The following is a 15,762-nucleotide window of genomic DNA, read 5'->3' as shown; positions in this document are numbered from 1 at the left end:
ATATAAAAGCATTTTTCCACACAAACTTTTTTACCTTAATATACATTTCCCCAACTAATCTTTACCACAAACTTATGAGGCTAAAATTATTATCTCCATTTTATGGACAAGGAAGCTGAGCCTTAGAGACCATGGCTAAGTTTTACAGCCTAGAAGCTGTGCAGGCAGGATTTGTACCCAAGTCGGCCTGAATCTAAAATCTGTGTTTTTTTCTACATCCCAGTCCTGTAGGAAAGGAAGAAAACTGAACCCAACCAGGAGGGGGATATTTCAGAATTTATTTCAGGAAAATGGACCTTAAATACTTTTTACTATACAAGTTATTTAAAATGTCTTTCATCACACAGCTAACGAGGGATTGGGTGTGCAGGGGTTAAATTTTATCAATGTGCTATTTTTTTTTTTTTCGTCTCTTTAGGGTTGCACCTGTGGCATATGGAGGTTCCCAGACTAGGGGTCTAATCAGAGCTACAGGTGCCAGCCTACACCACAGCCACAGCAACGCCAGATCCGAGCTGCATCTGTGACCTACACCACAGCTCATGGCAACGTCAGATCCTTAACCTGCTGAGCAAGGCCAGGGATGAAACCCGCAACCTCATGGTTCCTAGTCAGATTTGTTTCCACTGTGTCGCAACGGGAACTCCCTCAATTTCCTATTTTCATTTCTTATGAAGTTATGAACCAAATGCAACAACATGCTCTCCTCCGCTTCCTCTGACACACCACCTCTGACACACTCCTCCGCTTCTTAGACACACTTGGAAAGACAACTCTCCTTCTGGGATCATGCACTGCTAGAGCACCAGAGCCTGAACCTACTTCACTTTTGGTTTTGAATGTTCAGAAAAATGTGCGGAAGAATCAATGAAAGAATCAAGACGGGCATTTCTATCATGACTCAGTGGTTAACGAATCCGACTAGGAACCATGAGGTTGCGGGTTCGATCCCTGGCTTTGCTCAGCAGGTTAAGGGTCCGGCGTTGCCGTGAGCTGTGGTGTGGGTCTCAGATGGGGCTTGGATCCCGCTTTGCTGTGGCTCTGGCATAGGCTGGCGGCTACAGCTCCGAATGGACCCCTAGCCTGGAAACCTCCATATGCCACAGGCGCGGCAAAAAGACAAAAAAAAAAAAAAAAAAAAAGAATCAAGAAGAGAAGGAACGACTTCAACACAGTATCTCTTTAACTTTTGTTTCTTATATTCCAAAGTTCCAAGCAAAATACCTCGTGACACTTAAGTCACCAGGTGAGTTGGCCCAGGTGTCCATCCACATGCACAGGTGGACACGTGAAGCAGGAGCTGTTCCTGAGCTGGACCCAAGGCTGGTCTCATTTTTACCATGAAGCACGGCTCCTGTCTGGGATCTTGATTACACATGTCACCTCTCGGGTTTCTGTTCACTATCTGTAAAATGAGGATCCTTTGAAACTAAGCATAGCGATAATAAAGTCAAACTTTTAAAAGTTGAGAATTCTGATTTGTATTTTTGAAGTGGTCAGCCTGACATTTAGTAACTGGTTTGACTGGTTTTACACATGTCACGTGGTCAATGGATAGCTTTGGCACAGCCCTGGCAAAGCTGCTAACGCCTCAGCCTGATTTTATTTATTTATTTATTTATTTTTGCTTTTATTTACAGCCACACCTGTGGCATATGGAAGCTCCCAGGCTTAAGGGTCAAATTGGAGCTACAGCTGCCATCCCAAACCACAGCCACAGCAACTCCGGATCCAAGTGGCATCTGCGACCTACACCACAGCTCACGGCAATGCCAGATCTTTAACCCAGTGAGCAAGGCCGGAGATCAAACCCTTGTCCTCATGGATACTAGTCAGGTTCGTTACCGCTGAGCCACGACAGGAACTCCTCATTTAGCCTGATTTAAAAAAACAACTTGATTTTCATCTGTCAATCAGTCAATTTCAAGCATGTTTGACAATGACCCACAGGAAGAAATATAGCCGATGTTTCTCAGTATGACCCAGCACACACATACATGTAAGCACACACACATGCATACACACAACATACATGCAAGCATGCATACATAAGCACATATCCATACATGTGCAAGCATACACACACAAACACACACACAACCGCAGCAAATGACCCACACTCTTTCCATACGAAATGTTCTCTGATAGATTCTATTCTTCTATTCATTTTTTTAATTTCACTTTTTTCTAATAAATTGATTTCTTGACCCACCGAATGGTCAGGACACACAGTTTAAGAAGCACCACCCGAAGCTGTGCTGTCCGATTTAGTGATGGACCACTGGAAACGTGGCATGACGTGAGAGTGGCCTTAAGTTTCAAATAAACGGCAGACGTTTAAAAAAATCCTACCAAACATTAATTACCTCATTCCTGATCTTTCACATTAATTGCATGTGGCAGCAACAACAGGTTGGATGATTTGAAGCAAATAAAATATTTTATTAAGACTAATTTCACTTCTTCCTCTTTATTTTTTTCCTGGGGCTACAAGAACATTTAACATTATCTAGGAGGCTCGCGTGAAGGTTCTTTGGGACAGCAACAACTGTCCATGGTCAAATCCACCCTGACATCTGTTTTTGTAGATAAACCCTTATTGGAACACATCCTCCACCTGCTTCATTCACGTGTTGCTGAAGAGTCGTGATACAGACTCTGTGACCTACAAGTCCTAAAATATTTACTGCCTGGCCCTTTGCAGAAAAAGTCTGCTGAGCCCTAACAGAGCACTGGGCGCTTATTATCTGCCAGTCACTGTGCCATGTCATATATAAATACATCTATATACATGTATACATGTGTGTGTTACTGACCTGATACTGATCCTGCTAGAGGAGTTTCATCACCACACTTTACAGATGAGGCTCTGAGCAAGTGAGCAACTGGCCTAAGACCACCCAGCTGAGCATCGAATAACAGAGCTGGGATTCGAACCCGTGCCAATCTGACAACAAGGCCTGGGCTATCATTTCTACCTTGTTTGCACCATCCCCTCCCCCCACAATCCCTTCCTGGCTGGATGGAGGGCTAAATTCCACCTTTTTGTGGCTGGGAGAACTGGCCCGTCTGTCAACGGTCCAGAGGGACACGGGAGCAGGTTGTGCGGAAGAAGGCCTCTCCTTGGGGAATCGAAGGGTTGCAACGATTTCTCTAGTTTTAGGGAAAGTGACCTGGCTCCCACACACCATGAAAACACACACTGCTCAGACGCCACTCTTGGACTGATCGAAATGCAATCATTCAAAGCCTCTCCTCACCTCAGTTAGGACTTTTTGTTTTTCATCTTCAACCCTAACACTTTAGGGCTTCAAACTTCGGATTTGACCGTCCCAGATATCTAAAGACACTTTGAAAAAAATAGTATGGGAAAAACTAAAAAGTTCACTCTGGTTTTTTGTTTGTTGTGTTGTTTGTTTTGGTTTGTTTGCTTTTTGCTTTTTAGGGCCTCACCCTCAGCATAGGGACATTCCCAGGCTAGGAGTCGAATCGGCCTCTACCACAGCCACAGCATCACAGGATCCAAGCCGTTTCTGTGACCTAAACCATAGTTCACGGCAACACTGGATCCTTAACCCACTGAGCAAGGCCAGGGATTGAACCCGCATCCTCCTGGATACTAGTCGGATTCATTTCCGCTGTGCCACGACAGGAACTCCCCACTAGGGTTTTTATTAAATGAAAAAGCAAATAATAAAATTACTTGCAGGTGATTATCCTATTTTGGTAAATAAATAAAAATTGCTTATAATTGTCCATGTGTGTGTGTGTGCGCGCGCGTGCACACAGGCATTTTAGGGCACTGCCATCCTTCCACTGATTCCTCATAGGAATGCACAGCGAATATGAAATCGCATAAGGACAATGGAACCTGGATGTTCAGGGCTCAGGCAGCAAACCCAGGGAGGACCTCCAGCTGTCTCTTGAGGAACAGTGGGGTTGTAGCGCCCCCCTGTGTCTAGGGTAGGAGATGTCAGCAGCAGCAGCAGCAGGCAGAGGAAGCCTGCCTGTAGTGCTCTGGGCCAGGGGTCCTGCTGGGCAATTCCATACAAACTAGGAGAAATGCCCAGGGCCAAACAGTATTTACACTTATTGAGTTTGTCATCCTACTTCTGCTCACCAGACAAGTGAGCTCGAGCTCCAAGCCCCGCCTTTGGCCCCCAGAAGTAAACACTTCCCAACTTCCCAGGCTTCCTGGTGGCAGTGAAGGGGCTTGGGACAGCCACCTGGAAGGGATACTCTGAGTCCTGCCCAACATTCATCCAGGCGTGGCATCCTCAGGAGTGCCCCTTCTGGAAGATTCAGTAACTGCAAGCTGCACATGTGTGCTTGAAGGAGGAGAGCGTGCAAATGCAGTGTTAATACACTTTGAAGCTCTTACATGTCTTGGAGGCGGTTTTAGGTGTTCTAGAGAGATTTAAGCATGACTGTGCTTATATGGTAATAAGTTTTAAAATAGCCACCTTTTCAGAGCACCTGTTTCTTCCAGCACTGGTCAAATGGCAGATGACCTTCATTGCACCACCTCTGCAAGGCAGGTGCTATGATGTTTATTAAAAAAAAAAAAGTTTTAAGGATATTACAACGACATTTTAAAGGATCCTTTGCCTAACATGTGCAGGTTTTAACAGCTGCGAGAGAAAAGAGACTCCTTTTTATCACCGTGCACGTCTCCTCCTCTTTCACAATTTTCCTCTTCCTCCCCCGAGGTTTTCTTCTTGTGGGAACGGCTAGAAGAGGTTCCAGGCCCTGGAGACCTTTTGATAACTATGACCTATCATTCTCCCATCCATGTGGAAAAGAAGACATCATACTCTAATCAAACCCTTCTTCCCTCAGCAATTTGCAAGCTTATTGCCCTTCTGTCACCAAGTCCTACCCCAGCCCTGAACAAATCCCAACCTTTAACCCCAGGAGTCTTTTTTTTGGGGGGGGGGTCTGCTCCCACAGTATGTGGAAGTTCCCAGACCAGGGATTGAACCCACACCACAGCAGCAACGCGAGCTGCTGCAGTGACAACACCAGACCCTTAACTCACTCTGCCACAAGAGACCTCCAACCCCAGAAATCTTGAAAGGTCAACTCCTCTGTCTTGTACAAGGTCCCCCGCACAAGATCCTTCCAACCCACCTCCCTTGTGAAGGCAGTGGGGGTGTCCTGGGCTGCTAGAAATGTCACAGCGAAGGCTAAGGTCCACCCTTTGTTCCCAAACATGCACGTCAGAGAACTGCTGCATTGCCCTGGACCCACCAGACGTCTGTGCCCTCAGGCCCACTGGACGCACAGCTTTGGCAGCCGGAGCCTGCTGGAGCCAAAGACTACTTACCAATTGCATGAAGGTGCAAACAGCTCATTTAACAATCCTGCTTAAAAAGTAAGTCCTTTCACTTGAGTCCAAGAAGCATGAACTTTTCAGCCAGTAGCAAACGACGGGGTGACTCAGCAGCGAAAGGCCGGAAGGGCCAGGCGGGCTGAGCCCTTCTTTTCTACCCTGGAGCGTCACCCCCACCGCCTCCCCTTCAATTCCTGTTCATCCGCCAGAGGGCCACCATCCCACCAGCCAAGAATGCGATGGAATTCCAGGAAAAGTCAAACCTGTCCATTCTGATCGAGTCAGTGCAAGTGATCAGGGCCAAGTGACCCCGGGGCTTGGAGAGACAGCTCCGAGTCCCATTCGTGCTGCACAGTTAAGCTCCGGGAATGACATGGAAGCCAGGAGACGAGGAAAGGACGATGCATCATGAAACCAAATCCGCTCTCTGTGCTGGATGAAGGCTAACATACCAGGAGACGTACCAGGAGAGCCGCCTGGGATGTTACCTTTGACAAAAGCACTTCTTGCCCCGGTAGGTATGGAGGGTGCACTGCCCTCTTGGACCGCTGCTGTGCCCAGGAGCCCAGGTGCCCTGTGAGGCGAGCATGGGCCGTGGCCTATGGTTTCTCAGAGCATCCCAGAGACCCAGGAGGGGCTGAGCTCTTGCAGGGACCAGAGTGCCTTCCGCACTGATGCCGCCACTGTGCTACCCAGAGTGAGCACCTCTGACATCGGGAACACTCCACGGTCCTAATGCAGGGAGGGTGATGGAGACCCAGGGACATCATCCAGGTCCCCGTAGGCAGGAGTCGAGGGGTTCCAAAAGGGAGTGGTGCCTGCCCACCTGGTGAAGGACTGAAGGACAGGGGCCTCTTTCTCTGCATTCAGACTCCAAGCCAGCGCCAGGGGTGACTTCAGCTCTCAGGAGGCACCCTGTCAAAAGTTTAGGATCCTTCTCTCTCTCTCTTTTTGCTTTTTTTAAGGCCACGCCCATGGCATGTGGAAGTTTCCAGGCTAAGGGGCAGATAGGAGCTACAACTGCCGGCCTACACCACAGCCACAGCCACACCAGCTCCGAGCCTCATCTGTGACCTACACCACAGCTCATGGCAACACCAGATCCTTAACTCACTGAGCAAGGCCAGGGATCCAACCTACATCCTTGTGGATACTAGTCGGATGCATTTCCACAGTGCCATAATGGGAACTCAGGGTTCCTTTTCTCTTAAGCATTGAGAATAGTCATTTTTGTGGCTATCTTTTCTTAAATCAGTATTCCTCTGGTTATTCCCGTACCTTCAATAGACTCCTTAGAGTTACATCCCCCTTGTACGTGAGAGGCTCTGGGGCGCTAAGGGGTGTTTGGCTTCCCACTCACCTTCCGCCAAGACTGAAGCAGGAGTGGCACCACCCCCAAGGGACAGTCACTGTCCCCAGGGCCCTGGAGTAGCCCACAGTGAAGGGAAGAACACAGGTGGAGCTCACACACCAGGAGGGAGTAAGACAGGCTCAGAGGATGCCTGAACCACAGTTTCGACCGCCGGTAAAACCTCATTTCCTTCTCTCTCAATCTGTAAAGTTCATGGAGCGCATCATGAGACAGAATGGATAGATTTCTGGTCTGGAAGCCAGTAGCAGAGCAAGGACCAAAACCCGGATCTCTCAACTCACTTTGACGCCAGGCCTCAGGCTAAGGAGAGGGGGCGGGGGGCTGGGCCAAATGTTCTGGAACATTCTGAGTCCATGCTGACAACAACAAGAAGCACCTGGTTATCCTTAATGGGACACAGAAGCCGATTCCGCATTCATTTCCAAGGCAATGTCACACATGCACCGACCCCTCTCACTTTCGAAGGGGATGGAACCACGTATAGTCTGAGTTTGGCCCAAGGAAACACTGCCCGAACTTGAAGGGCCGCCCCTGGGGAGCAGTCCAAGGGGCACGGCGCCTACAGCCACTCCACACGGCGTTAACGAAAGCCTGTTCAAATAGATGTTGGAAGGCCACAGTTTGGAGGGTAATGCAAAGCCCGGCCACCGCCTCTCCCCCTCGGGGATGTGCTATGAATTACCTAATCTTAAGAGAGCTAAATAAAGGTAGCGTCTTACCCTAAGCAGCAGAAGCTTAGCCTCCGCCTCAGCTCCACGGGGCTGTGACACACGTGAGACGGGGAGAGGCCATTCAGAGCCTCCTGGACGGCCGCTCTAGGCCTGCAGGGCCTGAACGGAGCTGCGTCCCCACCCACCCCGAGGAGAGACCCCATTTGTGAGTTCATGTGCATCACCTGCAAGGTACTTGCAAAGGAAACATTTTCAGCTGCCTCTCCTCCTACCAGCCTGGAAAGAGCATGCTCTGACCCTCAGCATGTCCAGACTACTCCCCTCTTCCCTTCCCCCCACTCCCTGAATGGCTCCCCTCCCCGTGGAGTCCCCCCCTTCATCCGTAAGGAAGTCAAGAGCTAGCCTTTAACAGACTGGATGTCCCTACAGACATCTCCTAGGACATGTGGGAAACTAAAGCAAGCACTTTTATTGTATTTCTTTCTTTATTTCTTTATGGCTGTGCCTGTATCACGCAGAAGTTCTCAAGCCAGGAGTTGAACCTGAGCCACAGCAGTGACGACACCAGATCCTTAGCCCGCCAGACCACCAGGGAACTCCACGCAAGCGCTTTATTTATATATTTATGTATTTATTTATTTAATCTTTTTAGGGCCGCACCCAAGGCATATGGAAGGTCCCAGGTTAGGGGCTGAATCAGAGCTGAGCTGCCGGCCTACACCACAGCTCATGGCAACACCGATCCTTAACCCACTGAGCGGGGCCTGGGATAGAACCCACGTCCTCATGGATACTAGCCAGGTTCTTTACAGCTGAGCCACACACAACAGGAACTCCATCCAAGCAAGCACTTTTAATGACTTGGTCTCAACACCTTAACTTTGATCTGCCCAGATAATGAAGACAAATAGGATGGTTCTCCTAGTTTGAGTGTTAGGAAGATGTCACCTCCATAGAACTTGGGTACAAAATCCAGATGACCACAAGTGGAGCCAGGGAGGTGGCTGGGGTTGGGGGCAGGACTGGATCTTGAGACAAGAGGGTTAAGAAAGTGAGAAGCAGGGCTTGCACGATGCCAGCATGGAGAGAATGCCTTCGCCAGTTGTATGCAACTTGTACGAACATCTATTCCTACTCGGTATTAGATGGGATATTTAGTTCTTTCCATCTGCAGCAAAAAAGACAGAACAAAGGAGCCCCCATCATGGCACAGTGGAAATGAATCCGACTAGGAACCATGAGGTTGTGGGTTCGATCCCTGGCCTCACTCAGTGGGTTAAGGATCCTGCGTTGCCATGAGCTGTGGTGTAGGTCGCAGACACGGTTCTGCTCTGATGTTGCTGTGGCTCTGGTGCAGGCCGGCAGCTATAGCTCTGATTGGACCCCTAGCCTGGGACCCTCAAAAGACAGAGCAAAAAGGAAGAAGCCCGCCCAGAGTAGTCAGGAGCCACCTTTCACAAAAAGCACTTGGGAGAGGACCGATAACCCCTTAGAAACACAGGGTGAACTCTGCACAGTTACGAAGAGAAGGGTTGGAGGGTTTTGTTTTTCTTTTTTGTTTTTGTTTATTTGTTTAACCTGAGCTCCAGTGGTGACAGCGCCAAGTCCTAACCACTAGACCACCAGGGAACTAACTCTCTCTGCAGTTACAGATAAAGACATCACAAGAACATTCTGCAATTTGTGTCAAGTCTCTGAAACAAAGCATGTGACCATTTCCACATAGACTGACATGGGATGTTAAAGAGGACACAGGAAATAGGAAAAGCTGACACAGAAAAAAAAATTTTTTTTAAACAAGTGCAGGACAGAGACATTTCTCAGTCTATACACGGCTCACATTTTTGCCAGGAATTACACTTAACCACAGAGCCATCCTGTATCACGACTATAATTAATAGATACTGCAGTGAGGTCAATTTAAAAAGACAATTGCATTCATTCTCTCCATCTCCTGTCCCACCCCTCAGTCACTGCACAATTGGGAAATATATGCCAAATTGATAAGTTTGTTCATCATTTGACCCAGCAATTCCACTTCTGGAAATCCACCCCAAAGCAATAATGAGATGGGTTTGCAGAGCTGTACCTACAAAGATGTTTATAACAGTGAAAAATTGGCAACAAGTATCTGACAACAGGAGACTGGTTTTGAAAGTTAGAATATATCCACAAAATGGAAACTACATAGTCATTAAAGTTTATAGATTTACTTATAAATAGATGTTCATAACACATTGCCAAGGCAAAAAATTAGTTTATAAGACAATCTGTAGGTCATGCTTCCACTTTTATTAAAAATGTATTGACATGTAAATATGCATAAGCTCCAAATGAAATATACCAATATTAAAGATTTTTATAGCTGGTTATGAGATAATAGGTATCATGGACTTTTTAGATCTTGTTTGTATCTAACCAGTATGGATTTCATGTATAATGAATAAACTTGTAATAGATAAACTCTCCAGTCTTCCAGAATGCTGTCTTCATATAGCTTATTCCTGCCACACATTATATAGAATATCCCTGAAAAGTCAGAATCCCATGGAAATTTTAACAGAGATAACATTACAAAGAAAAGGGGGGAAAAACATGTAAGTCTCTCTATTTGATTTTCCTTGAAGATAACCCTATAGTAATATTTTAGTGACCAGCTGGACATGACTTTTTGTGTTTTATTTGGAAGATAGACGCATTCTTTCCTACAGCACACAGAGGCTCCTTTTACCCCATAAACCAGCTCACCCAATAAAAGAGTAACATTCTGTCACATGATTTTGGCCATCTACAGTGGCACTACCACACACCCATGAGATGCTTTAAGATGGTTTAATTATGATGATGGTTATACAACTGTAAATATAATAAAATTCATTGAGTTATTTTAAAAAGGTGGTTTTAAGGTGCTGGAAAATCTTGAATCCTCAGTCGTTGGAGTTGATGGGGATAACGTCACAGAGGACATCACAGACCCTCGGTGTTAGAGGAAGCAACGCTCACCCACCCTCCTTCCAAATCTGGGCTGTCTTCCACGGTGCCCCTGCCTGACGGAAGTCTAACCTAGGCCTGGATAGGCCTCCTGCCCCCAGCTCCCTGTCCAACATCTCCTGAAACAATCCATCTTATCCTTAGACACGTTCAGAACGCTTGAATGAGAAGGGAGCAGAAGGCTTCTAGCTTGGGGAGACCATCCTAGTACAGGATTGTGACACAATACAAAATAAATATTTGGTCTCTGTCCCTGATTCCTGGAGGGATCACAGCTCCCCAAATGGCAGGACTCTCCAGGGGGATAAGCGTGCCTTTTGTAGACCAATGAGAAGACTGGTGGCTGGGGATCCTGCCCCTTGGTAGCTTTCTTGGTCATCAGAAAGACCAAGGTACAATTAGAGGGTTGGAACTTTCAGCCTCCCCTCTACCCTGACCCTGGGGGAGGGGAGGGGAGGGGAGGGGAGCTGGAGAGTGAATTACTAACCAGTGGCTGGTGATTTGATCCATCGTGTCTACATAAGGAGACCCCCATAGAAATCCCTAAAGGATGGATGGCTTTGAGAGCTTCTGGGTTGGAAACACATCAAAGTGTGCCCTGAGGCGGGGAGGCAACATGCCTCCCCCCATACCTTGACCTGTGCCTCTCTTCCATTGGCTGTTCCTGAATTGCACGCTTTATAATAGGGTGAGTTCTATGAGTGGGTCTAGAGAATCATCAAACCTGAGGAGGGGGTTGTGGGAACTCCCAGAATTTATAGCCTGTCAATCAGAAGTATAACCTTGCCACGGGCACCTGCAGTCACGTGGGGGCAGTCTCTTGGGATGGAGCCCTTAACCTAAGGGGTCTGACACAAACTCCAGGCAGAAGGATCTGATTTGAATTGAATTGCAGGAAACCCATCTGGTGTCGGAGAGTGTGGTGGAAAAGGTGCCACGCATTTTGAGTCAAATGTGTTACGAGTAAAAACTAGTTCAAGGGTTAAAAGCACACAAAGAGAAAACTCTTCAAACGAATCTCCACTAGTGCAAATACCACCTCTACAAGAACAAAGAAGTCCAGGCCCTACTTTCTAATCTTATCACCTGTGGCTCTATGAGAAAGAATTAGCAAACACACTTGTGGGTACACACCAAGGGTTAGCAACCTAATTTGCAAAGAGCCGGATGGGTAACCCCGCCTAAGTCCAGCAAACTGAAAGCAATACAGTCAGGCTATTGCAAGAAGAAGAAGACAGTCATTACAGGGTGTCCTCCAGGTCTCACGCACTCTACCAAGTGCTTCACCCACATCCTGCCTTAATCTTTCCCAAAGCCCTATCAGGTGGTGATATTGCCCCTACTGAACAGATAAAGAGTCTGAGAGGCCAATGAACTTCCCTGAAGCTATACTGTTAGTAAGCCGTGGACCAGGCAATTTTGCCTGAATATCAAACACATCCAAAGCATGAAAACAGATACACAACCACAATGCAATGCTGGCTCCAGAAGTTATTTTATGCAAAGTGTCTCATTGTCATAATAGTGCAATGCAAGAGACAGATATTTTCAAGGTTATCATTTTCATCATGTTCACTGTCACCGTGAACAGCAGAAATTCACACGGCCCTGTGGATATGTGGCTTCCCTGCAGGACTAGCCACCTAATAGGTGGGGCCCGGTGTGAAATTAAAAGCCAAGGCCTCTGTTATTAAGAGTTTAAGGATGGTGATTGCAGAGCATGAAACCCAGGAAAAGCCCCTTCAGAGCCCAGGGCCCCAGGTGACTGCCCATCACACGCCCATGAAACCAGCCCTGTTTCTCTTAAAGGAGGACTCAGAAATTCTTGTGGTAAAGAAATCACCCAGGGAACTTTTCAACTGATTTTCTTTCTTTCTTTCTTTCTTTCTTTCTTTCTTTCTTTCTTTCTTTCTTTCTTTCTTTTTTTTTTTCAGGGCTGAACCCACTGCACATGGACGTTCCCAGACTAGGGGTCGAATGAGAGCTGCAGCTGCTGGCCTACATACACCACAGCCACAGCCACACCAGATCCAAGCCTCATCGGCAACCTACACCATAGCCCACGGCATCACCGGATCCTTAACCCACTGAGCGAAGCCAGGGATCAAACCCGTGTCCTCATGGACATTAGTCGGGTTCATTACTACTGAGCCATGACAGGAACTCCTCGACGGCTTGCATTTATTTATTCCCTAAATACCCTGCAATTCTATGACACGAGAGACTCAAAGGTTAACCTAAAATGCCCCCGACTAGACACAAAAGTCACGGCTGCATGGAAGCATGATTTTCCTGCTCCTGGAAAACTCAGGAACCTTTCCCTGCCATTGGCAGCTCAACAGTGAACAGAAACATCCTCTTTCAAGCAGCATATGGACACGTGGCTGAGTCCCCGACTCCTCCTCGGCCCCCTCCTGAGGGAGTGAGCCCGGTAACAAAAGCACAGCATTTTCATGCCTATTTTAATTTTGTTTCCTGCTTGCAACTGGGTTGGAACACAAGCTGGACTTTGGGGGGGCTGGTTAGTCATGTTGAAAAGAGGAGTATCTGTTTTCATGCTTCCATTCTTGCACTGTTTATTCTGGGGCCCTTCCAGCCCTTTCCAAATGTACTTTTCCAGCCCTCAAGTGTCTTTTTCCTCCCTCATTAAAGGTCTCCCTTCTTTCCCAGGGTTGCCCCTTCACTTTAAAAAGTCCGCCAAGAACCCAGACCCAACCAGGTTGGACATACCAAATCTTGTTCGAATCCCACGGATGACTCTCAGGAAGAAAGACCGGGAGGGTGAGGACCCAGGACCAGGGTGGTATTTGGTGGTGACAGCTGTCAACTGGCTCTCAACCTCAGGCCTGTCGTCCCAGGTGTGGCCTTGGGCTCCAGAGCCCCGGTCCCCTGGTTGTTTTAACAACTCCAGGTCACTTGGAATGTAAACAGTCAAAGCGGTTGGGTTTCTTTTCCCAAAGGGAGGTAACAGCTGGGGCTGGCCTGGGGATGCAGACAATTGCCCTCCAGCTCTCGATTCAGGGCAGCAGGAAAATCACCCTGGCCCTGCAGGTGGCCCATGGGAGGCTCCACAGCACCCCCTGCTGGACAAACCGTTGGGTCTGTCTGACCATAAATCACCCTGGCCCTGCAGGTGGCCTGTGGGAGGCTCCACAGCACCCCCTGCTGGACAAACTGTTGGGTCTGTCTGACCATTGAACAATTAATTACATGTGGATTGTGTGTGGAGATCTGGAGGTCACGTTCTTGGGGACTTACTGGGTGTCTTCAGAGGGAGAGAGAAAGCAAAGAAAGTAAAAACACAATCCACGGATGCTCCAACTAACAAAGAGTTCTAGACAGAGGAAATTAGAAAATATGGCATCTCTGCCCTGACTCTATTTTCACATTAAAAACAGCAGTTTGAATGCCCCAGTTCTGAATCTAGGAGGAATCTAGCATTTTCCATAAGGATGATGAGGGCACTTTCAGCTGAAGGTTTTCTCTCCTAAGGTTCAGAAAAGGGGTTCCAGAAACTGGCCCTTCATCCAATCATAGAATTCTTCCTAAATGGATCCACAAAAGAGGAAGATGCAAAATCAAAAAAAAAAAAAAAAAAAAAAAGAATTCTTCCTAAGAGTCAAGGAAGAACATGCCACGCAGAGTCTTTATCCTCTTATCCCACCAGGACACAACAAGGACCCCTCCATATAGCCCGCTCCCAGAAACCTCCAGAAAACTCCACTTCAGGAAATACAGACATATCACACATTCTCATTTATATTGCCAGAAAATATACATACCAATGCCAAGTCATATTAAGACCCCTGGCTCTTTATTTTTCCCCCTACCCCGACCACGATAGGAAGCCAGAGAAGAGAACTCTATTGGGAATGATTAACTACATTCAGAATCTCTGCAAACATTAAAAAGCATCAATTTACACCAATGTTGTCAGCTTCTGGTAACTTTTCCTACATCAGTTTCACAAGCAGTTGTACGTTGAGCCTTGGATTTATTCACTTATGTAATTTAAACATCATCTTTGACCCCCATCCTTCTTTGTGTCTGAATACCAAGTGCCTGCTAGCTTCTCCTTGTTTTCCTTCACAAGAAACAAGGAAAAGGACTAGAGAGACATCACGCTGAGAGAAAGCAGGTGGTTTGGGGGGGAAATGCAGGAAGAGGTGGCGAGTGGGCTCAAAAAAAGTCTTACCTGATTACCTTTGATTGCATTTTTTTTTTTTTTTTTTTTTTTTTTTTGTCTTTTTAGGGCCGCACCCAAGGCATATGGAGGCTCCCAGGCCAGGGGCTGAATCACCAGCCACCAGCCTACACCACAGCCACAGCAATGCAGGATCCGAGCCGCCTCTGCGACCTACACCACAGCTCACAGCAACACTGGATCCTTTACCCACTGAGCGAGGCTGGGATCAAACCGGCATCCTCACGGATACGAGTCGGGTTCATGAACCTCTGAGCCACATGACTGCATTTTAAAATAACAGCAGCTATAAGAGTTTGTAACCTCTTCCAGACACCAGCATGGGACCATGACTGACTGTGACAAATACATTTTTGGCTTCCCAAGATGAGCTGCTGCCCAATTAATTATTCTTACAACCTACTTGAACCCTATCAGCCCTTTGCAGTTAAAAGGCTGGTTATTGACGGCTAGGCAGGAAAGTTCAGCTGAACTTTAAAGGAGGACTTGTTCCAGCAAGTGAAAGAACGTTTTTTTTTTTTTTTTTCAACTTTGGTCCAGCTGCCCCCTTAAAGCCATCCCCCTGTGCCCTCTATGTCCTTGCATGTCTCTTTCCCAAAGTAGACAATTTGATTATACCAACATACATCGCAATAATGATAAGTTGGGGCACAAAGAAATGTAGTCCTGATCCTCAGAGAGATACCAGGATCGTGAGCAGACAGACAAGAAAATATTTAGCCTGCTCTGTCACAATTAAATGCTGTAATAAGTGTGATGGGGACAAGCTTCCTGGAAAGGAACCAGCTCAAATGTCACCTTTTTTGAGAAGTCTTCTCTGCATCCCCAGGCTGAGCTGGACTGACTATTCAATCAACAGATGCTGATTGAGTTCAAGCTAAGAACTGAAGGATGCACCACGATAAGAGGATGCCAGTCAAGCAAATGGCAGTAGGTGGAGGGTAGGAAGTGGTCCAGACAAAGAGGGTGGGCACTAAGGTGGGCCGGACCCTGGGATACTTGAGACTAAAAGGTAGGAGGCTGCGAAGAAGCCTCCACTGGGGCAATGACATTTGTCTGGGCTCATGTGATGGCCACAGCAATGGCCAGAAAAGGTACATTCAGTACATTTTGGAATAGAAGAGAGAAAGCTTGTAGGTTGGGACTGATGGAAGAGGAAAAAAATCTGGAGTAATATCTACATTGCTGGCTT

At 47.2% G+C, this 15,762-nt stretch overlaps 1 protein-coding gene across 3 annotated transcripts in view; it reads right to left on the bottom strand.

Moving 5' to 3' along the window:
- The window catches only part of SLC1A2 (solute carrier family 1 member 2), a 168,472-nt gene that overhangs the window by 139,439 nt on the left and 13,271 nt on the right, over positions 1–15,762 (bottom strand). The window contains exon 1 of one of the 3 annotated variants that reach the window (XM_085011449.1): positions 7,424–7,537. The exons of the other annotated variants lie outside the window; for them this stretch is intronic. The gene's annotated coding sequence lies outside the window, so the exon portion shown is untranslated. Of the gene's footprint in view, positions 1–7,423; positions 7,538–15,762 lie in introns of those variants that run through there. 3 annotated transcript variants of the gene reach the window in all.

The sequence above is a fragment of the Sus scrofa genome, chromosome 2 (assembly GCF_054392235.1).
Source record: "Sus scrofa isolate SSC_HxYL_T2T_F1_AM1 chromosome 2, Sscrofa_HxYL_maternal_Yorkshire_Landrace_v2.0, whole genome shotgun sequence".
Classification (NCBI taxonomy): Eukaryota; Metazoa; Chordata; class Mammalia; order Artiodactyla; family Suidae; genus Sus; species Sus scrofa.
Note: the sequence above shows the minus strand (reverse complement) of the source record. Positions and strands in the feature narration are given on the sequence as shown.